The sequence below is a fragment of the Manis javanica genome, chromosome 2 (genome assembly GCF_040802235.1).
Source record: "Manis javanica isolate MJ-LG chromosome 2, MJ_LKY, whole genome shotgun sequence".
Classification (NCBI taxonomy): Eukaryota; Metazoa; Chordata; class Mammalia; order Pholidota; family Manidae; genus Manis; species Manis javanica.
In genome coordinates, this window is record NC_133157.1 from 199,699,186 (window position 1) to 199,724,802 (window position 25,617).

A 25,617-nucleotide genomic window follows, 5' to 3' on the forward strand; every position below is an offset into this window, starting at 1 on the left:
GACTGTGACATGATGCAGATGTGCACATTTCCATCTTACACATGCGTATGAATTTTAAAAAACTCAAAGCATGTTTCTATCCAATCTTTATTCAGATTTTTCCACCCAATTTTTCAAGAAAGAAAAATGCTAAGATTAAATGATCTCTTTCTAGTTTTCCCACTGAGTCTTCATCAGAGATACTCCGCATCTGTTAGGCCACATGACATTTCTCCCCCACTTCAACTTTGTGTTCAGAAAAGGGGAAGGGAGTCAATAACTCAGTTATTGAATCTGTTCTATTGCACGTGCTCAGGTTTAATCCAGCATTGATGTGCCAGATGGATGAAGTGTTGAGAAGCTACGTTGGGGGCAGCGTTTGTAGTAATCCAGGAATGAGTGACCTATTTAGAGATGCCTTATTGTACTGGGCTTTAAATATGATCATTATTTTACTGATTTGTTATCTAAAACCTGGGTTAGTCATTAAAACAAATAAATTATTTATTCATTCATTTCTCTTTCACTGGTGTCCTAAAATTACTGGGTCAGAAAAGATTTATGAGATGGATTTAAATGCCCACAGCAGACTGTTGAAAGAAAGAAGATCAATTTCATAGAGATTACTTCCTTTTCTTAACCATCTCTCTCCTTGTTAAATTCCTTCCCATGTGCCATCTCAGCTTCATGTCAGAACCCACATCTGAACAGTAATTGTAAAGGATTCTGGCTTCATAGCTATATGTTGATAAAACAGAAATTGATTTTCAACATAAGCTAGCATGGTGGAAGTCAAATGAGGAAGACACTGTGAAGCCACCAACATTTTCATGGGCTGTGAAGTACACTATTGTTCAGAGACTGCTCAAGACTCAACTGGTCCCTGGCCAGGTATCAGTGGACTGTGAGTGTAACTACATTTATATAAAGTATTGAAAATTGTTTATTGTGAATTTTATTTTCCTCTTTATTGACCAATTGCTCAAGCCAGAAGTTGGACATTGACCTTGTTTCCCTTCCTCTCCTTCAACCCATATGTCTAATCAGTCACCAGTCCCTATAGGTCTGTGGCTCTCAAATTACAGCCTGCACCAAAATTACGTGGTACACTTGTTAAAGCACAGATTGGCTGAGTTGCAGTCTCAGAGTTGCTGGGATAGGGCCTGAGAATTTGCATTTCTAACAAATTCCCAGGTGATGCTGTCAGTTTAGAGACCACACTACTGCTATAGATTGATTCCTGAACATCTTCACATTCATCCATTTCTGTCTATTTCTACACTATTTTAATCCAGGTCACCATCCTATATCACCTGTATTTTGGCAGTGATCTTGTAAAACACAAATCTGATTAATGGACATCCCTGCTGAAAACTTCAGTGGCTCTGTAGAGTCCAAAGATGATGTCCATCTTCCCTACCTCATTGCCTTCCTCAGAGGTAAAATCTTAAACCTGTTGAATTACCCTATAGGAAGTAAGGACCTTGCTCTCTCCAGAGCTGTAGCCCTTCATGAACTTCACACATCCTTCCTTCTCTCATTATAAGGATGTCATCCTTTTGGTTGTCATTAATATTCAGTGTTTATATATTATGATTATGTAAATGTTGTTCGCAGCCCAGTCATGTATAACATTGTTTCCTGAACTTTTTGTTTTCCTTAAAGCTAATAATGAGTTTGATTTTGTTTGCTTTATTTGTTATACTTTTGTTATAATTAAACCTCCAACACATCCAAAGATATTCAGATACATCAGGAACTCTATTATTTTACTTTCCAGAAGAAGTTTATCTAAGAGCTTATTGATCTGTTCCCTTCTGGACCAATTGCGTTCTGCATAAAGCTGTCACCCTGGCTTCTCTCTAAACTGCCACCCTGGACATTGCCTTCATGTCTCTTTCCATGTTTGATCTGTTTTCCCTCATATTTTCTTCATAGCTTTTGTGAAGCATATTCTCCAGTAATTTTCAAAGCAAACTTGCAAGGAAAATATATCTACTGACACATTATGTCTTAATATGTTTTTATTCCATCCTGATCTTTAAGTGATAATTTGGCTCAGTATCACATTTTAAGTTGAAACCAATTTCCCTTTAGTTTTTTGATGGCATTTGTCCATTGCCTTCTAGGTAACAGCATTTCTTTGGATAAAATCTTTTCACTGTGACCTTTTATTTTCTTCTGGCCATTCTCTTGGTCCCAGTGTTATGAAATTTCTCTATAACATACTTTGGTGTGGGTCTGTTTTTTTGTTCATTGTGTCAGACACTTGATGACCCCGTTTATCTAAAAACTAATGTATTTGGTGGTGGAAATTTTCTTAATCAGTATTTTAATAATTTCCTCCCATGCTTCAATGCTCTTTGTGTACCTCATATGTGCACATATTAGAAAAGATGGAAGAATGAAAATCCATAAAGAGTACTTGTGTGCACATGTATATACTACATGCAAATATACATAGTTGAACTCAGTGATACAATATTTTCTTTATGATTTTTGCATGCTATTCTAGTCCTAAGTGAAGTTTTGCTAAATTTTTCCTTTTTTACATTGCCCTTGTCTAATTCAGAAATCAAAGTTTACTATTTCCTTAAAAATGGTCTGGAGAAGTGTATTAGTTTCCCATGACAGCCATAAAAATGACCACAAACTTGGGGGCTTAAAACAATAGAAATGTATTCTCTTACAGTCACGGAGACCAGAAGTATGAACTCAAGGTGTTGGCATGGCTATGCTCCCTGCAAAGGCTCTAGAGGAAAGCTTCTTGCCTCTTCCAACTTCTAGGAGCTGCAGGAATTCCCTGGTGTGGTCACATCACACCCATCTCTGTGTCTGTGGTCACACCGCCACCTTCCCATCTCTTTGAAAATTCCTCCACCTCTCTCTTACAAGGATCTCTATCCAGATAATCCAGAATAAACTTCCCTCAAATTTAAGGATTTTTTTTTTTTTACCATACACATAAGGCAACATTCACTCTTTTGCCATATCAGTTAATATGTACAGGTTCCAGTGATTAGGACCTGCATATACCTTCTGGATGCTACTATTCAACAAGTTACCAGGAATTTATTCTTGTTTTATATTCTAGAATAATTTTTATAAAAGAGAGATTAAACATTCCATGAAAATTCCTGTAAAATCCTCCACAGATTTGGAACTAATCATATAACTATAACAAATTCTTTTTAACCAGTTACAATTCCTTTACTGTGCATAAATCTAATCAATTTTTCATTTCCCTCTTGAATCAGTTTTGTCCAATTTTGTTTTCCTAGGTAATGGTTCATTTTCTGTAAGTTTTGAAACATAGCGGCATAATGGTATTTAGAATATTCAGTATGGGTTTTTCAGTGCTGTTCCATCACCAGTTATGTTCTCCTTTTCATGCCAAATATTACTTGTGAAAATTTCTTATAATTTCTCAATAAATCTTATCTAAGATGTCCACTTATTACACCAGAAAATTTTACAAATTGCTTTTGCTAATCCTGTATTTTGTCTTTGTTTGCAATTTATAAATTTTTACTCTCATCATTATTATTTTTCTCTTTCTACTTTCTTGGGTTATTTGCTTATTTTTTAACATCTTGAGTTGTGTTCTATTTCTTTGATTTTTTTTCATGCTTTCATGGTTTTTAATATAGGCATTTAAGGCTATAAATTTCCTTCTAAATACCAATTTAGCTGCATTTGGCAAGTTTTGATGTGCAGTGGTTTTATTATTTTTCATTTTAAATACTCCAATTATTTTCTACAATCCATGAGTTATTCAGAAGTGCATTTTAAATTTTTTACAAGTACATTTTTGCAGTTCATTTCTAATTTTATTGCATTGTTATTAAAAATGGAATATATATGAGTTCTTTGATGTTTGTTGAGAATTACATTGACTAATTTTTGGTCACTTTTTAAAATTCATTGCTATAGAATCGAGTATAATATATATTGTCTTAGTGTTAGACATCAGTCAATCTAAAGCATTTTGTTCAATTTTATTTTCATTTCTTCTTCAAAGCTATATCTTATTTTGTTGTTCAATTTTATATTCTCACTAATTTTTTGATGGTTTGATCTACATTTTACAAAAAAAAGTTTCATTAAAAATCTCTCATTATAGTTATGGATTTAAGGACATACTCTTTATATCTCACAATATCTGCTTTATAAGTTTTGAGTCTCTGTTGGTAGGTACACACAAGTTTGACATTGATGTATGTTTTGGCTGAACTATTCCTTTTATTATTATGTGGTAATTCTCTTTACCCCTAAATACTGCTTTTTGCCTTAAAATAACATTCTGATCTTAACAGATCTTAACATTCTGATCTTAACTTATTCATGTTAGTATTTTCAAGATAAACTTTAAAATAGTTTATTTCAGAATTTGGGGTTTATATGTAACTGTGTCTCTTGAAAGAATATGTAACTCTTTTACATACGTTCATAATTGTCACTGATTACAATTATGAGTTTATTTCTCGCATCGCATCTTGAATTTTTTATTTATTTTTTCACCTTTTCTGACTTCTATTGGAATGTTCCATTTTCTTTATTCACTTATTTCTCTCCCCTAATGGTTCAGAAGTTTCATAATTTATAATCCATTTCTATTTAGATTTTAGTTTTTTCACCATGGGCAACTGCTTTATCTTTCTGTGTATATGAGTTTCCCTGTTTGTGGAAAGGAGCTGATAGTAAAATATTCCTAACAGAGTACCTGTTAGGATTTAATAAGATAATATATGTAACACATTCAGATATTTAGCATATTGTCTAGTTCATAGCACTTATGCAATAAAAAGTAGATTGTGATCATTATCATTAGTAATATTTTGAATATTTGCTATAAATATGTAATCTGAAAATCTTTCCAAACATTCCACCAACTGAAAAATTTTGCAAAGCAGATTGTGTATTCTAGTGCAATAATGCAGTTTACTGGTGTGCAGAGAGTTTAATTATGTGTCTTTCTGATAAAGCCTTTAGAGGGAAGTCAGAATATCAGCACTGTAGGAAATTGATTGATTAATTCAATCAAGACCATCTTTGAAGATAACTCTAAAAATATATCTGATAGCTTGTGGCTGAGGAAATTAGTCAGTGTTTGGGGGAAGGAGTCAGGTAGAAGGTAATTTTCGCTTAATTATTAGTCCTGTACAAGAGGGGGTGCTACCTGATAACGCCATGTGGAGAATTCTTCCTGTTACTTGCTGAGTTTTGAAAACTCCCTCTTCAGAATTCACTCCAAGAAGATTTTTGTTTCAATCTCTGAGGTTAGGGTATTTATATGCCCTTCAGAACATATTTTCTAACTTAAAATACATAATACATACCATGAAATAACTCATAACTTCTATGAATATGTACTATAGGCAGGCCATTGAGGCATTGGTTTAAGCATAGGGAAGGATCTATTTCAAATAGAGGAAATAGAGACACACACCACCTGTCATATTTCCTAGCTCTGAGAGAATGACATTCAACTTAGATCAGGGCTTGTACATGGTGGAGTATTCTGCGTTCTCCCCGTCTGTGTTTGACTAAATGGGTGTTTGACTAGTCAGGCTGACCAAAAGCAGAATGGGAGAGACTGAGTTGGTTTTCAGTAGTACTCCATTCGCTACCTCTATGAAACTGAGCCTGTACCTGTAACACACACACACGCACACACACACACACACACTCACTCACTCACTCACTCACTGCTCTTTCCAGCCTCTTCTCTTTCTACTGCCAACGTCACAAATAAAGTTACGATTTCAGGAGTCAGCTCATTCCATTCTTCCGTAGCTCTAACAGTTAAAAAGGTAAAATCCTAAGAAAACTTCTGGACAGGATATGATTCATAGCAGAGCTTGCAATGCATCATTAAAGACATCTTTGTTCATCTATACACTTTGGGTACAGTCATTCTGTGAAGCTCAATTTATATTTCCATACTTCTGTTTGAAACATTTCAATAGCTCTCCATCATCTCCAGCCACATTACTTAAAGCATGGTCTGCCAACTAGAGTTGGACTGCAAACTGTTTACTTTCAGTTAGCAACAAAGAAAGGACAGAAATTGAGAATAAATGTATACTTACTAGAAAGAACGATTTTGTCACTTTAACCTCATAATGTAAGAATTGGCTAGTATTTTGTGTATCTTTATTTCTCTGTTCTAATTATTCTGTCTTAATGTGTTTTACAAATGCATTGGCCTGTGAGAGAATAAAAATTTAACAGTAGAACAGAGGTCTTTTGCCCAAAACATCTGAGAAATGCTCACTGACAGGATCAAGTTCCAGCTCTCTGTATAATCCACAAGGTCATTTGTATCCTGATCCTGGCATGACTCATCAGCTCCTCCACCTGCCGTTCCTTTTCCCCTTCGCAGCACTGAGTTCTAGCCACAGAAAATCACATGTACTGTCCTTCTACACATACTGGCCCTTCTTCCCAGAATGCCTTTCATATTCTTAGCTGGCTGCTAAATTTTTACTCATCAGTTGAGCCCAAACTTTCTGCTTGAGTCTGGTCCTTTAGTTGCAACACACACACACAGTGCAAATTATTTAAACAGAACGGAATTTATGGACAGAGGTGGAGCTGGCTTGAGATTCAACAGGATCCACAGAATAGAACTATTTCAGGTAGCTTGCTCTTGTGTGTTTGCACTAGTGCACGTGCCCTCCCGACCTCCCTCTCTCTCACACACACTCCCTCTCTCCCTCTTTCTCTCATCACTGCCATTCTCTTGGTTTTACTCTCTTAATGCAGACAGGCTTGCTCCAGATAGCAGCAGAAGACATTGTAGAACACAGCTCTGTCAACCCAAATTCAACAAACAAGAGGAAACAGTAGATCTCTCTCTTAGCTTCAGAATCAAGTAATCCCAGAAAGGATTCCTGTTGGTCTCAATTGGACCAAGTGCCCACTTTTGATCTCCGGACCAACTGCTGTAGCCAGAGAAAAGGAATATTCTCTGCAATGCAACTTCTGCCCTCCCACCTGAAAGAGTATTTGAAAATGTAATTCCAATTGTATCTCTCTTCCTCATCTTTAAGACCCACTTTCCCCTTAACATGTAGGAAAAGAATGCAAGATATTTTGTCCTTTATGAGCAAGATTTGGTGTTTCCCACTACTTGTACTGCTGGAGTAAAGCAACTGTTTTCTGCACCTTGCCTTTCACATGCTGAGATACCCTGCCCATAACAAGCCAGGGGTGAATCCCTAAGTAGCTCTTAAAATAAATGGAAATATTGCTTCTTTTAGTAAATTTCCTTTGGTCATCTCTAAATAAAGATAGTAACAAGTCATTGGGAGTATTTTACATTTCATATACTTTTATTTAGCGGTGTTTTTGTAACACTCCACTATATCTTTCTTTTATTTTCTACTAAGCTATGAGTTTATCTACATTGTTTATATGTTCAACACATAGTACATGCTCAGTTAGATATTTGCTGAAACAAGCTATGACTCTGATCTTCTTGTTTTACAGATGTATTTTATATAACTTCCTTTCACACTGAAGTTCGATCTCCTTGAAAGGAGACAGTCTATTGTTGTGTGCTCAGAGATTAGCATGGGGCTTAACACAGAGTCACTGCAAATAAATGAATGCTGAGGATGAATAACTGGTGAATTAATTAAGGGAAAACAGGTATATATGGAAGAACCCTTGGTGACTCTACCAGGACTTTGTTAAAGAGAACTGGCTAGTACTGTGCAGTTACATAGTACATGTCTTTGAACCTCCCTTCTTTACAACTCATCTCCTGACTGGTTGGGTGCAACACAGGTAGGCAGGAGCTATGTAACTTACAGAGCCCTAGTTCCAGTCAGTGTTTGTTAAATAACCCCGTTAGGACGTGGGGTCCAGAAAGCAGGGATCTTCTACTCTGTACATCTAGATAGCTGCAAGGAAAAGTCTACCAAAAAAGAGCCTCCATACGGATTCTCATGAGGTGTAAACAGCCAGCTAATGATCTGGTTCCACAGAGGTACTCACAGCAGTGACTGGGTGCTTATCTTGTGTATGGAGTTGGGGTAGGAAGTGAGGAAGGGAGGGGATGGCTGCAACCCACCATTGTGAGTAATGACACAGTCAGATCATGATAATTATTGCCTTGGTGACAAGCCATTTCTGTCTCTCCTGCATGCACACAAATTATCATTAGTCATCATCTCCACAATGTCAGGCTGACACAACCTGAGGAGTTATTAATGTCTCAGAACTGCAGGCATGGGAGGGTTTTATCTTTGTTGTTTATTTCTGCTAAGTAAGAACTAAAAACGATCTCTTAGGTCCTTGTTTGCAGAGGTTCTGCACCACATTGGGAGACTAGAAAGCACACATATTTGGCTTATGGCCTTGATATGTCTTATTTGAAAAGATGTCACATTGATTAGAATTATTGACTTTGAAAGAGGCTTTGTTACTTGTAGGAGGATAAGAGTTTTGCTATTATGGAGCATTCTATCCTTTATAATTAGTCCTGTACAAGAGGGTCCTGTACAAAAGTACTTGATAACTGTTTTGTGGTCTTCTGTGAAACCCTCTAGACATAGTCCCTGCTAAGTTTACTCTTTGACCAATACATCCCGGGGCACAGGGCTGTTTTCAAATCTGTTTATTGTGCTGGAATGAATGTGTGCTACAATGTACTAGGATGATTTTGACCTCTATATTATAATCACTCAGAGAGAGACATTATGAAAAACTTTGGAAAATTAGTTTTACTAATATTATTCATCTAGCTATTGTGACTATAATTATGAGATTTGATTCTACCAACAGGTCCAAACATGCTACATTGCCTCACACACATAGAAGATACTCAAAACTCTTTGAATAAAAACATGAGCTAAGAACTGCAGACCTGTAGGTATATGATTATAAAGATAGTGGCTGAGGTGAAATCATGAGAAACACAGGAAATGAAAGCAAATGCTGTATCCAAACTCAAATATTTGCTGTCTTCCAAATGCATTGGGATACTCAACCTCTAATGCACTGGTCCACCTTATTCGTTCTCCTTGAACATCCTTCCCCATGTTGTCCATAAGATACATTCTTGCACAGTCTGTCCTGAACTTACTTCTTCTCAGCTCTATCCCACTGCCCCTTACTAATGACAGAATTATTTTCCCCCATATGTTACACTGTAAATTGTGAATTCCTGTCAGTGTTGATTCCACTAAGCACACTGCTCTGTGACAACTGCGGTCTGAAGAACTTCACCCGGCTTTCTCAAGGTCAGATGTGCCCCACTCAGCATTGTATTTCCAGTGACTGTGTAGGGTAAGGACTCGGTGAAAGTTTGTTTTAAAAAGTGATTCCAGTATACATGAGAACAAGATTCAGGGCAGCCAGAATTTACACACTAGAAGAATGGTGCATTGAGTTAAATCTCAATCACTCAAAGTCACATAGCATAAGAGTGATAGCCTCTGAAGACCTCCCAAGCTTTTGGACCTGTGTCTAATGCCAATGCCCATGTCCTGAGGTACGTTCTTCCCACAATGTCCTGAGGTACATCTGAGGACTACTGGAGTTCAGCGGAGCAAGGAGGAAAAGTTCCTGAAGGAAGTCATTGAGTCTAACATCTGCAAGTCTGGAGGAAGGAGTTGGTTCAGAGAAGGGATCGTAGAAGAAGGGAGAAACAGAAGGATTTTTTCCTGTACAGGAAGTTGGGTCATACATTTTAGTAAGGGGCAAGAGAAATGAGGCATTGGGCAACAGTGCAGGGCGAATAAGAGATCGAGAGCAGGTGTTTGGGGTAAATCTGACAAAGTGTATAAAGAATCTATGTTTCTCTACAATAACAAAAAGCCAAAGGCTGCAAGAGTAGTTGTATATACAACACATGGAGATATTGCTTCGCCTGCAAACAGGTACCTGACCAGATGAGGCACAAGACACAGAAGGTGGTGGAGGGGGAGTCGAGAGCACCCTGGATGCAAAAGGATCCATGCCTTTAGATTTCACGAGCCACTAACATGCTAGGGGAGGTTCCTGTGACATTTCACCAAGTCATTTTCTACAACTGGGGCAAGAAGGCCAGGCACGTTCACTATTTTGAAACTACAGATTTCATGAGGGAAATGCAATTTTTGCCTCCTACCACATATGAGCACATAGTAGGCAGTGAATAAATACGTAATGAACAAAAGAACATGAACCAAAAGTACTTAGGCTGCTGGAGTGAAGTTTCCAGTCCTTCTTGCACACCTGTGGGGTCTCACAAGTTAGTGAGGTTTATTTTTACCTCAGCCTTCACAAGGGTTGTAGTGGAGGTAAAAACAGAACTTCTCTGAAGGAACGATTCATATTCTGAGAATCATCCCACCTTCCTGTGTAGTGAAAGGAATTTTCCAAGAGGTTCCTTAAATACCTCAAATCTCCTAGGCAGTGGTATTTCAACATCTTTTACAGTATGAAAAGCTTTGCCCCCTCAGTCTCCACCTGGCTCTGCCCCTGGGGACTTGCTGAACGGCACGGCACCTGCGTTTGATCTCACACACACTGAACTGCAGCCTTTGGGTTCTGGACTAAAGACCACTTCCAGCACTTCCATGAAGGCTACTTTGAGTGCTCTGCCAAGGACTTGGAAGACACTCTTTTCAAAGAAACAAATACATTTCATTTCCAGAGTTAGCATGAGGCAAGGCCAAGTTTCATTTATCCCCCTACCTATTCGTTTTCTCTGTCTCAGGCTGAGATGTAGCTAATTATATACAGGGCTTAAGGGAGCATATCTTCACACTACACTAAAAGGAAATCTGAGTCAGGGCTGCCTTCCAGAAATGCAAATTAAAATAATAGCCTCTGCCTGTGTGTCAGGGCTAAAAACCTAGTGGCAATAAAGGAAATATGGTCTGCAGGCTCACAATTGGTAAAAATGCACTCTTTCATCTTTGGCAATAGAAATTGATTTTCTGAGCCCTTGAGCATTGTCCCAAAATGACTTTGGTGTTAAATCTCTGAAGTATCTACATAAAACAAGAAGATCTGGGTGCCAGGATTGAACCTTCTCTGGCCTGGACAATGCTCTGAGTATCTGGTTTCCTACCAGCAGCACCGGAGTCCAGTCTAGCCCAGGAGTTTGCTCGACATCTTGCTGTGTCCCAGATGCCGTGAGCAGATTCTGCTGCCGGGTTTAACTCATGCTCAGCATCTAAGACTGTAAAGGCATTTGTCTGGTGGAATTTAGCAGGGCCTGTGTGGAATCTAGTTCACACAGAGTGACCATAGACAGGAATTTCATCAATGGCCTCTTTTCTATGTCCTGGCACCTGGAGACTTCTCCTGGTCTGATATTCAAGGTCATCCTGGTAAGACTGCATTCTACATATCCTTTACCTCATATTACATTTCAAGTTGCATAACTTTTAAATAACTATTTGTCTATATGTTATATGGCCAACACTCCGTAAAGCACTTTACAAATATTTCAATATTTCGCTCTTTACAAATACTACAACTTTATGAAACTTCACAAATATTTCCTATCTTTCATTCATTCAAAAATGTTTTTTGAGCACTAAACTCTGTGCCAGGCATTGTTCAAGGCCTGAGTGCTAAAGTCGCATAGAGCTTGCATGTGATTTCAGAGACACAGACAATACCAATGTGCAACTCATTAATTAATTCCAGAAAATAAGTAGTAATGAGGAAATAGACTCAGGTAAGGGGAAAGAGGATATAGGGAGGGGGCATTTAACTAGGGTGTCTCTCTAAACAGCCTAACTAAAGCCCCTCCCGACACCCCAACTGAATTATCAAAGATGTGAGTCATGCAAAAATCCAGGGAGAGAATCTTCTGAGCAGAGAGACCAAAGAGGCCAAAAGCTTCCCTTAGTTGGCTCCCACCTGGTATGTTTGAGAAACGTCTGGAAACAAATGGGGGGAAAAGCGATGGGAGAGGAGGTCAAAGAGTTAAAGTCATGGACCTTAATGTGTAGGGCCTTGGAGGCTATCGTAACAAGTCTGCATTTTACTCTAAAGATATGGGGGATCCTTTCAGTACATTTTAAATCATCACATTAGCTCTTGGGTGAAGACTAGATGGTAAGAGGGAAGAGTAGAAAGATGAGACAGGAGGCTCTCGTAGAAGGTCAGGTCAGGGAGACAGTGGTTTGCTCATTTGCGGGGTTGGTGATGAGGATTTGGGATCTATTTGAAGGAATATCTAGAAGGACGTGCTCCTTTGGTCCTACAGGAATTCTCTGAGATGAAAAAGCTGGGATGGTGGGGTGGGGCTGTGCTGTCTTGGAGAGGATAAGGTAAGGAATTAACCTCATGATAATAGGGGCAGGTGAACAAGGTCAGAGGGAAGGAAGACTCTTGCAAAATCAAGAGGAGATTTGGGACAATCCAGTAGATAATTCGGGATAAAACAGCCCACAACTATTTGTCTTCAATCACTACCTGGAAATTTCCATGGAAAATTTCATTTTGGCATTCATGCAATCACCCCTTCACTTGATAGATTTCTACACTGAGAAAGACTCAGAAACTCCAATAAGTACGCTTCTTACTTATTTAGATTGTTCATGTTACCATTTAACATTTGTTTCTCTCTCATCACTGCTGATGAATCACCAGAAAAACAAAACAAAACTGTTTTTACAAACTGCCAAAGCTGCCTTTGTTGCTCTGTGTTGATAAGACAGAGAATGCTGTTGGTAAGATCTGATGTGGCTGGCTGTTTTCGTTGAGGACCCAAAAGTGAATATAAATAACTTAAAATACCTTTCATGATCTATCTGGTTTTGGTGACAAAATTAAAAGAATAAAGCTAAGACTGAAGAGGGAGAAATTTAAAAAGTTTGAAGGAAAACATAAAATTTGATTTGGCTTAATTAGCATTTATGGAGCAGTCATAGCGTGCAAGCAAACAACACAGGAGTAAAAGCCTGTGTTTGCTGACTGCTATGTGCCTATGCACACTGGAACCCTGCCAAGACACTATACAATGGGTACAGTTCTTATCCTGTTATAGATGAGGAAATGAACGGGTTTAGAGAAGTGAGAGAAATGGCTCTTAACTCTTATATCCAGAAAATGGCAGTGGGTCCCCACCTGCATCTTCCAATTCTGAAGGTCATGTTTTCAATAATCAGGGGTACTGCTTCTCAATTAAGGAGCTCACTAGGTGTTCCCTATCTAGTGGTGTGGGATGAAGAAAGCCTATTAACAAACTGAAGTGACTTAAGGTCATTGAGAGAGGTTACACTGAAGAGCTGTCATTCATACTGAGATTGGAAAGAAGTACATATGACTTAAACAGGAAGAAGGGTGTTTTCTCAGACCAAAGTAATGGGAAATAAGTGAGATATCCAGGCTATATTATCTTATGAGTTTTAGGTAGTCAAGCAACATTTTTGTGCATATTTATCCATTTTATCTCTAACATTTATTTATAATATGATGCATATATATTGCAAAGAAAACTACAGGCGTTGATAAGGCACAGTATATAATGTCATATAGGATTTGTGCTATACATAATTTGATATAAATGTACAGGCAAGTTTACATATTCCTCTATAATATTATATTCATAATACTTATATGCATATTTCTGACATACAAATATTATTACATTTCAATATGTATACTGCATATATTATATTATATATATTTCTTTCACAGACTTGACTGATGGACTTGGTTTCAATCTGTGTAATAAAGAAAAAACCCAACTGCAAGTCTGGAGATGTGCATTTCCATATTTTTGTCAAGTCCCTTATTTTCTCAGGGTCTCATATTCCTCCTCCAGACAATAAAAGGGTTGGACTAAATATGTCTAGGGCCCCTGCCAGCTCTAACATTCTTTGATTTGGACATGAAAACCCAGGCATCATGTTCTACCAACTGGCGATTGTGTCCTCTATGCTGGCACAGGGTGTGTGCATGCCCCTGTTGGACGTGCATGCTTCTGTGCCTGTCACTCCCTTTAGACCATGGGTTCCCTGAGGTCAGGGATGGTGCCTTATTCATGTTTAACTCTGGCACCTCGCCCCTAGCAAATGGCCAATAACTAAATATTGCTTTTTAAATCCAACACTCTGTTTTAGATAATTCCATATCATTTTTCCTAGAAAATATCACTCCCAAGTGCTTTGTTTCTCATAATTTCAAAGTAGTTTGTTTCCAGCTTGATAAAAATGAACAGTTCCTGTCAGTTGTGGTTTGGGTTGGAATCCCTTGTCAGAATGTTGCTAAAAAGGTTTCATAATTACAACATATTTATCCTTTCAACAAGAAATCTCAAAACAATTTACTAAGAAAGCTATTATTTCATAATTCAGATTGAGGTCCAAGGAGATCAGCAACTTATTAAAGGTTAATAAATTATTCACTGATTGGGACTTGAGCTTCTGAGCGTCAGAATCACAGCTTTCCATATAAACCCAAAAGAGCAGGCAAGGGAAACAGTAGTCAGAGGTTCTGCGTACCCAGTATATTTAGCATAATCAGTTTACCTGTGTCAATTTCATTACCATTTATAAAAAGGATGCTGGCTCATGGGAAAAGGAAAGCCTCTCTACTGTTTTTCCATCTTCAGGCTGGGTAATTCACCATTCAAATCTATTCTGAAAGTGGCACAGAATTTATTTCAGCAAGCTCTGAGAAAGGAGGTTGCTCTCTGCAGAAGCAGCCCCTCTGGGGTTTAATCGTGGTTGAAAGTATCTTGCGTTAGATGTTACATGTCCCTCAACCATTCATTCTGGCTGCCTTCTTCATTAGAACCATGTTTGAAATCCCTTTATCTTCCTTTGACCCTGGTAGGCTGCTACCCAAAGGAATACACTCTAATCCTCCTCAGCCTGTCTGGAGAGATTTAGCTCTCAAAGGAGTGTCAAAGAAAAGATTTTCAGCAGTCCTGGAAGGGAAATGTATTGTTGTCTATAAAGAAATGGGTCCCATTTACTTACTTTTGTGAGTGACTGGAGATGCGTCTAGAAATGTAGAAATACTTTTATATATAGGTGTTATCATCACTTCAATATTTTGAAGAGAAATCATAAATTTGAATAAGCCTTCCTAAGTATTCCAGAAGAGCTTGAATTAGGGAATATTCAGCACCAAAGAAATGCTCTTTTGTTACTTTCCAGCATAAAATTAATTCAGATTAAGAAAATTGTGCCTAATTAAAGTCCTAAGAGAATTTGCTTTCACGAGTGAAAAAGAACTACTTAAAATTAGATTAACTTCATGGTAATATAGAACAAATTTTCTTGGGAGCACTTTAAAATTCGACTCACTCTTCATTCCACCATCATTTAAGATATCCCTTCTGCAAACTTATTTACACTTTTGACTACAAAAAAATTATATCTAAGAAGATAGTATAGAAGGAAGCAAATTGTGTCCTGGAAATCATACACACTTTGGAATTATACCTGGTTCTAATTCCAACTCTGCCACTGGATAGTTGGGTACACTTGGGGATATTTCTTAACCTCTCTGAAACCTCAGATTCCTCTTGCATAGAGATGATGACAAAGTCCTCCCTTGAAGAGATTACTGTGTGAATAAAATAACGTATTCACAGTGCCTACCAGCTGGTAGAAATTTTTTAAATGTTACTTTCCATTTTTAAGCCAAGTCTTGTCCCCAGCTCCCTAAACGTCAAATTAATTGAGATTGAAGTAAGAAGGTATTTTCTCTGTATTATCTGTATTTATCTCTTTGCTACCCTGACTTGTCTCTTCTCCCAAGGTTTTGGTATTTCATATAGCAAGTATTATGTTCCTCTAATAAATATTTTTCAAATATGACTGTGGTACAGTAGAAAAGAATAGCTGGCTTTCTGTTTTCCTTTGGGAAAAGGAAATGTCAGATGACAATGACTGGAAAAACAGTCACCTGTCCCGACTCTAACCTATTGTTAATGTAGAGCTATTCAAACTCAAGCTACATAAGCCAAATGGTGGAGACATGTATACATTTAGGAATTAATATGATAGAATAAAACATTGAATTTTTCTCATCTAATGAATTCCTTGTTAAGTTATTAGTCATCTGTGTGACTTAGAACCAAACACCTGAATTGTCTAAGAATTTAGTTCCTGAGCACCAAATAAAGAAGCACTGTTTCAGGGACTGAAACGTGAATAGCTTCAGGAACCAAACACTGATGGGGCAAGAGGGCCAGTTGGATATGATGTTAATTGTTGGCAACTACTTCAAATTAAAAAAAAAAAAAGAAGGCGGTTCAAACAGCGACCTCCACTTTCCACGACCTTGTCAGTTTCCTCTGCTGGGATTCATTAGAAACAGGCACTGTTTGTAATAAATTATTTTAATAGAGTCCCTTTCACAAAACTCAATTTGTCTCTTATTACTGGGGGTTTGTGAGAATCAAAAAGTTCTTAGAATTTGTGAACAGTGGGACTCATCAAAGATACAGAATATCTATACTACAGCATAACAGGGAAGGTGATGAAAGAAATATCTCTAAAAGGTCATTTTAAGATCATGAATCATGTTTCATTGCTTTCAAGGAGAAAATGACAAATTCCTTGGTATCGGTGATTCCCCAGAACTCTTCCCAAGAGGTTGGAAACTCAGCCTTACATATACAAATAGCCAGCTTGTCTTGATTCTCCCTTCCCTCCCCAAATGGGAGTATGACTATTCATTTTTACATGAGAAAATGTACATGTGTATGAATATATAATTGACTGTCTTATTTTCTGCTCTAGAGAAAGGACAGAACCTGTATTCTTTTATTGGTGTTATTACTCCAAGTGATGCTGTATTTTTGGTGCTTTTCTGAAAATGAGTACTTGATCTTTGGTGATTAATTTAAAATCTATGACTCCTTGGTGTGAATTTTATCTATATGCACATAATGTATTCATATTCAGGAAATAGGTCCAGGAAAGAAAATACATTTCCCTATTCTAACTGTCTAACTCTAAGCAAATAGCCAGCGTGAACAACTGTTTCAACCGAGCAGCATTAAATATAACTTCTGAAGGCGGTCTGCAGAGGGTGCACTTTTGAAGGATGATTATTGGTGGTGAGTAAGAGAGTGTCTAAGAAACTAATAAAGCTACAATACAGCAACAATCACTTTATTATTGCATGTTAAAGACCATCAAGGAAGATTTATATCTTACTTTAACTTTACCCCGAGACCACAGCAAATTCAATTGCTGGGTTGTTTTGGAGTAAAGCAGGGGTTCAAGAGGAGACTGTCTTTCAATGGGCTTAAGATGATTTAAAGTAGGTTTAATCAACTTCTGATCTCTCCAGGAAGATTACTGACGTGACTTAAGTGGCGGAATGCACACTGATTTCATCCTCAGAGAGGAGGGGAGATGCTGAAAGCTCACTATGAACACATTCATTTGCATGCAGCCTAATTCACATTCAGAGAGTGAGCGGACATGCACAACATGGGATCTGAAATGGAGCATTTAGCATGTAAAGCATAGTATGGCTTCTAATGTAGTAAACAGAATTCTTAAAGCATAAATGAGCTATTTTCTAACTGCAAATTGAATACCCACGTTAAATAAATTTAAAATCTGCACGTGCATATGAGCAAGTTTTCAAGTGGAAAACAGTGGATCTTCTGTCTGATTTGGGATTTATGTGAAATTTCTTTATTTTCTGAGTGCAGCTCATTATCTCACACTCTTTTGTTTTCAGACCGTAATTTCCAGCCAACCAAATTATCCCTGATTCCTTGTATTCGGAATATGGAGGAATTTACCTCCACTTTGAGCCACTGATAATGCTTACTCTAGAACATTCTTCCCACTCATTTTGCATGTTCGAATTACCTTTCAAGGCCTAATTCAAATATTATCTCCTTCAGAAAAATTTCCCCTATCTTCCCAAATGGAAGTAGCATATCCCTTTTTGAACTCCCACAACTTTAATATGTGCATAATGATACCACTTTCTATTTTACACTCTGGCCATATGCGCACCATATTTCTTATTTCCCCCACTGGATCCTTTAACTTTGTATCTCTCACAGGACCTAAAGCAGTCTTTGTCATTAATAGATTTCCCTTAAAATTTGTCAGAGGAACCTAAAATTTCAATCCCCGATATTTCCTGCACAGAAAAATGTTATGTGACGGTCAGTTTTCATTCATTTATTCTACAAATATTTATTAGGTGCCTGGTGAGTGCCAAACACTGTTCTAGTTACTGGGAATACACAGATGAACAAGATCACTTATCTTCTAGTGAATAAATAAACAAACAAGAAAACACATATAATTACAAGTAGTATATCACAAATTACACCAAGATGATATGATAGTGAAGGTCTGGACAAGAAGGTACTACCCAAGCTGAAATCCAAATGACAAAAAGGAAGCAACTGGCCAGGTAAAGATCAGGGTAAAAAACATAACATTCCAAGAAGAAAAGTGAGAAGAGCAAAGTTATAAGGCAATAAAGTTTGACATATGTGTCAGCCAGGATTTGAAGAGGAATATAGAAATCATACCAGATATTTCAAACAGAAAGGGATTTAATACAGTGAATTAGAGGCTTTGGAAACCTTGAAAGACTATGGGATGAAAGTCAGAGATAGCCCTATGCAGCATTTATAAAATCTGCACATGAAGAATCAAAGGAAACTGCCAACAAAATGTGTATTTCTCAGGAAGACATCCAAAAGCAAATATAAGTGACATTACAACAGGTTTATATGTTGATAGAAATAATTCAGGAGGCAGGAATAAATTGAGAATACTGAGGGAAAGTATAAAATTTGAGATGTACTGTCATTGCAAAGTCTGTAGAGGATGGGACACAGAGCACAAGGGGAGGGATTGGCCTTTGATGGCAATGCAGACATTTCATCTAGAGTAAGAAAAGAGGAGGCAGAGGTTGCAGGATTAGAGGCAGGTGGCACTGTAGGGTTTGGAGTAGGAGAATGGAAGTGTTCCTCTCTGGCAGATTATTTATTTTCAATGGCCAATGAAGTGAGGTGACTACCTGACAGTGTTATGTTTGAGAAAAGAGGTACAAGGAGTTGAGGTGAGAAAAGAAGCCATTTCAATAGTCACTTTGGAGAAAGGAACAGCTAGAGAAGTGATGTAAAACTGAACAGCAATGCTGAGAACGCACATGTGATCTGAAATCACAATTTTAAGAAGAAAACAGCCATCAGCAAGTTTGCTTTTTTCTCCACAAATGTTTGGGTCCTGAAGGGTGGGAAAAAATAGGTAGTTTGTCTTAATTAGACTTGAGATTTTGCAATGTGATCATAATGTAGGGAGAGAGGAATGAGGTGTGAAGAAGTTAACGTTTGTGCAGGGGTGGGCAGGAAATGATGCACAGTGAAAGCTAGGAAGGAGAAATGTGAGAACATGAGATGTGATAGCAACATGCGGTAGCATCCCTGAATTAGAGGTTTTGATAAGATCTGGAATAAGTTGGTAGAGTATAAATACAGGAGATAAAAATATGGTCAGAAAGTGGGCCAGAGGTAGGGCAGCAAAGTATGTCCCTGAAAAAAAATGGCATGTTGCTCAGAGTCTTTCTGAAGCTCTTGGATAAAAAGATCCCAACCCTCCCTTGCTTGACATTCAAATATTCAATGTGTCATCTTATATAGTACCAATGTTTCTCATTTATTTATTTAAAAGAGTAAAGATTTAAGAATGAATTAGAAATGAACAAAAATATATAAAAGCCAATATGAGATAAAGTAGATAAGACAGTAGAAAATGAATTCTGATTTACTTTTTAAAATGTCTTTAAAGGCCAGTTGACACCTTTTACTTAACCTTAAAGACCTGAAATAAATTAACAACGTCCTGTGCAGTAACAAGCTGAGTCTTGACTCCAGGAAAATTTTTAAAAATCCCATAAAGAAGCTGGGTCATGACTGAGGTTCACAGAATCACATAAGCAGAGGACTCTTTGCTCTCTCTGCACCTAAGGCAAGAGTTTGAAATACAATGATGGCGATAATTTAAAAGACGGTGACAGTAGCAATGCTAAGGATGACACTAACTGAGCACTCAGTATGTGCCAAGCAGTTCACATAGGATTATTTTTCTACTCAATTATCTCAATCATCTGTTTTATACATGAAGAAACTGAAACTCAGAGAAGTAAGATGCTCAAGTAAACAAAGTTAGTAAGTTTAAAATTCTAGGCATTTTGATTCCAGAGGTCACCCTATTAACGACTTGAATGTTCTGTGTCCCACTCTACTGCGTCCCTATGTGAGAGAGACACAGAACAATCTGTTCGTGTCAACCTCAAGTCAAATCAGAATTTGCTGGTAGCTAACTGAAAATTGACCAGTCAGGGGTTATGATGGAAGAAGTAAACCCACAGGATTCACCCAGAGCAGGGTAGGAACTAAAAGCTGGCCACATATTCCCCATGTGATTGTGGGAAGATTACTTTATCTCTTTGGATTTCACTTTCTTATCTGTAAAGATGGAGAATATATTGATACCTCAATAGCATTAATGTAAATGAGACAGCATCTGTGTAGATCTTGGTAGATTTCTTCCTCCTTTTTCTAAGTGAAGGCAAAGGATGCTGTGATTAAGTTACCTAAATTATCTAGTAAGTAACTTACAGATAATTAGTGTTTAATAAATATGAAACAATGAGTAGATTGATGGATAATGGATGACCAGTCTGAGGTTATGGGAGATAAAAGAAAAAAAAAAAAAGAAAGGTGTGGAAGAGATATGAGATATACTGCTGACTAGTGATCTGATCCCAGCCCACATTTTGCAGTCCTTTAGCAGTTGGGCAGTGTCTTAAGACTAATTTTGGCCAATGACCTATAAGCATAAGTGATGTATGAGTTCTGGCCCAAAGTGTTTAAGAGCCAGAGCCAGTGAATGACTTTCTAGCTCTCTCTTGCCCTGCTGCAGCAATTGTAGGGGACAACTGAGACACAACAATGACAGGATGGGAGCAGCGAGAATGACTAGGCCACTGCAGGGAAGAAACCTGCCCTGGAGTTACTGGACTCCCACAAACAAGCTATGGTTTTATTAAGTTAATTTGTTTCTGCAGCATAACCATGCTTCACATACCTCACATAAAAAGTGTTTTTTTCGGGGTAGGGGGGAGTACAGATAATCATCTTTTGGCATGCCAAATTGTTGAACTGATATCCAGGATCAGAATAGAAATAATGTGAAGGATAAGAGGAAAAACTTCAAGAAAAAAAAAATGCTTTGGATAAAATTTGGTATTTCAACAACTTCATAGAATAAGTCATTGATGCTGTAAAGGAACACAATTCAAAGCACCATCTAATTTAAGCTATGAGATTTATATTTCAGGGTATTAGAATAGTTAATTAGAGCTCATTATCTCACCGACTTCAGAACTTCTCGTATGAGGAGCTCTCAAATGCCATCAAGTATGACTGCCTTATCTCACTGATGAAAAACATGAGGCTCACAGCAGTTGAACTGAGTGTCCCATGGCGTTTTGGAGATTCAAGGGCAGAACAAGGTCTTAACCTCTGATCTGTTATGTCTCGGCCTAATGTCTTTCTAACCCTACACTCGGGGCTTTTCCATTGTTGATTGCCTAATGATACCTGGGTGCTCTAAAAGAGTTAATGTAACTTGCAAAGAATTACTATTTTTTTGAAGTTCTGAAGACAGCCATACTGAATAAAGCCACCAGAGTATTTGATCCTTCCTGAGGGTGCTCATCCCCAAAACGTTAGAAGATGAAAGTTCTCCAGAGAGGAGCTCAGTAAAATACTTACAGGAAAAAATGAATTCTTACTACCCAATTGAAAATTTACTTAAGTCTTTAGAAGATTGATGCCAGCAAAGTCAACAGTTCTCCCTGGAGGATAATGGATCAGGCCTTAACTCTCTTCAGTTTTTTTTTTTTTTTGAAGTTCTACCTCTAGGTATGTCTGAATGAATCAGCTGAAAGTGAATCTTGTTAAATAGCTGGTCTGTGAAATGCAGGGTGTTTATCATGGAGTGATTACTTATCTGTTTGGAGCAGTTTTCAAAGTTTCTGCAGTTTCCGACTTTTTCTCTTCTCCAGCTTTCTCTGCTTCATAAAGAAAATGGTTCTAAGGGCGCTACCTGAAGTATCAGGAAATTCCTACCTTCCTTCAAAAACCTCAAGAGATTTTGTTACTTAGAATAATATGAACAAGTGTCAGTACCACATTTTTCTCACACCTCATCAGATATTCAGGAACTTCTGATTAATTGTGGTTTCTGGGATAGCAAATGTCTTGTGTGTAAAAATAAAACAAAGCAAAAAATGAAAATAAAATGAAAAACAGCCTGTGGTTACAGCAGTTCTCTCCATGAGGACAAGCCATGTAGAGGGACATGTCATGATTGACAGGAGGCAGTGGGTTCCCAGAACACTCAGGAGTAAACATCCTAAGTGTATTTAAATTTTTGTACTTTCTTTTAGCTTTCTTATTTGACTTATCAAGAGTTTTATCAGTAAAAAAATCATCAGTTAAGAAGAAAGAAAAATTAACATGGCTCTTTCAGTAGTAATTATCTCTGGATTTTCCAAATCATTGCAATCTGCTTAGTTCCTGAGATTCTGATTAAGGATTATGCTAACTCTAAGTCAAATAGGGATGTTTATTCACACCCTTGTGCAATTTTACTTCCTATCAAACTTTAAATGTTTGCCAGTTAAAGTACCTCAAGACTTTGATTTGCATTGCTTTGATTATGAGTGATATTAAGAACCTTTTTATATGACTTACTGGTCATTGCATCTTGTCTTCTGTGATTTGCCTTTTCCTAATTTATTTCTCACCTCTTTTGTTTATGAGGGTTTTTTTCACATTGACTTATAAGAGATCTATAAACATCATTAACCTCTTGTATGTTAAGTATATAGCAATTACCTTCCCCAGCAAGCATTTACATATTAAGTTTATTTATGGCTTCTTTGACTATACAAAGATTTTGTCATATACCCAAGTATACCAGTCTTTTCTTTTTTGGCTTCTGGGCTTAGTTTATGCTTAGAAAGTTCTTCTTCATTCCAAGATACAAAAAAATTCTCCTAAATGTTCTCTGGTGTTTTCCCAGGTCTTTCTGATGCCAACCCTATGCATCTAACCATATAACCATATTATGGGCTGTACATCAGTTGTTTTGGTTTGGTTTTACCAACTGTATGACTTTAAACATCTGGAAAGAGTAGTAATAATGATTTGTACACCACAAAGTTGTTGTTACTATTAACAAATTCATCTCTATGAAGTATTTAGAAGGTGTTCCATATATATTAGCTATGTCAAGGCATAGAACATCATCCATCTCTGTAACCCTAGCCTAAGCACAGCTCTTGGCATATAGTTGACACTCAGCAAATACAAAGTTAATCAATTCATTCAAAATATGTTGACCCCATTCTGCTTTTTAATAAATTATTTATTATGAATCTGGTCATAATCCCCATAAACATTTCAGCAACTCTCAGCATAAATTGTTGTTTTGATTCTTGGTCAACCCTGAGGCTCTTAGATGCAACATGAGAAATAGCTTTGTAGTAAGATTTAAACTAATCTATGTGAGGTTAAAATGTGGTCTCTCCTCACAGACCCTATCATGGCCACGATTCTTTGAAAAGCAATGATCATTTGTTAGCCTGAAGGTGTAAATAAGGACCATACATCTTTTTCCTCTCAACTTCTATTGGTGTATTTTTATCTGCAGCCTCTACTTAGTTGTTCAGTGATGATTTTCATGGTTATTGGAAATAACCCCTTATTCTTTGGAACCAATAACTTAGAAATCACACTATGGGATATGGAGAGTTTTTTCTATGCCATGGAGAGTCTTACAGCTTTACCAGAAAGAATACAATGGAATTCAAAAGACATAAAGATATAAAACCTCAAAGCTCTATCTATAGGACAGAGTTGCTAAAGCTATTCAGAGAACTGTAGCTGGAAACCCCGGTACATATACCTCAATTTATTAGATCCCCTCCTTCCAACCTATGTCTAAACTATAAAGATCCAGCTAATTGCTTTAGCTCCATCTGCCATTCATTTCCCTGAGCCTCCAAAGCTAGAAAAGAACGGCTTTTCCCTCTTTGACTGTTGTATGATTTTCCTAGCCAGCGCATCAGACCTCCTGTCCTAGCCATCACAGGGACGCTTCACATTGTTCTCAGTTTTGTTCCTCTTCCTAATAGATAGGAACTAGAGGAATTTATAAATTCCTGCTTTATCAGAAAACCTGATCGCAAGCTATCCCCCTGTGAGAAATAGAATCTTAATGTCAGACGTACAGCATTACCTTGTTCCTTCTCAATTCTTTCCTGGGGTGAAATTTGCTTTCCTCTTGGTGGATGGATGCCTCAGCCTCACCAGGGAGAGGCCCCTGAACCTGAAAATCAAAGGAGAAAATCACATTAATAATTTTCCAAAATATTATCTTGACTAAAAATATATAGTGGCTTTGAGGCAACAATCAGACATGATGTTTGAAGTAGACAGAAGATAATTTTGCTTGACTAGAAACTAAGAAGGAGAAGTAGATCGGAGTAGTGTTGTAGGAAGAACAATTTGTTGTAGAAAAAAACAAATTATCTTGTACAAGTCCAGATAGTTTGGTAAGGACCTTGAAGCCCATGGGGTAGCCTTTGAGTTTAATTTTATGGAGAACCAGAAGCTTTTGTTCACTTCCATGAAGAGGGGTGTTATGATCAAACTGACCCTTTGGAACAGAAATGTTGTACTTTATTTAGAAGACAGGTCTATATTGGTAAGGGTGATATGGAACACAGTAAAGGCAAACAGAGCACCTAGGAGTCTGGTGAAATCATCCTGGGAAAAAAGGTTGCTCTGGCCTCAGCAAGGCTTGCAGATTATATGGCAACATGAATGGAGCAGATAGTAGTCATCTACATACCACTGGAAAATAATACTAAAATCTCACTTGAGCTATGTGACAGAAATAATAATAAAATCTAACATGGAGTTATGTGACAGAGTTGCTCAGTGAACTGAAGCCAGGAGAGCAGTGTGACTCTCTCAACTCGTCTGATACATTCGCTACCACCATCTCATGCCTTTTCCTTAGTGATCAATAAAGGGCAGCGAGCCAGTGAGGTAGGTGCTATGATCATTTCCATACTACAGACACCAAATGAAGTTCAGGGAGGTTAAGTAGCAAGGCCAGAGTCATACAGTCAGGGAGGGGCAAAGCCAAAAATTTGACCCCAATCCCTTTGACCCTGGAACCTGTACATTTAACTGCTGGCTCTTTGCATCTCTGCAGAGGCTCTGTGTGATTAAAGAAGAAATGAGGGACCTGGGTGAATTGACTAAAGTGGCCAATAAGAAAAAGGATTCAAGATTAATTCAACATTATTAAATGAGCACAAATACCAGTAATGGAGACTAAACATTGTACAGGTAATTAATAGATTCATAGGTGAAATATTTAAGCTTTCTAGCCCTTCAACAGCCATTTACTGAGGATTAGTTGAGAATAAATTAAGAAGCATAGCACAAGTGTCCAGCAGGCACTATGGAATTTTCTGGAGATAAAAAGGTGAATAAGAGCAGTCCTTGCCTTTAAGGAGCTCAAACTAATAGGGGAGTCAGATTCTTTAATTAACACCATAATGAATATGTTTAAATTTAATATCATGTGCAAAGAA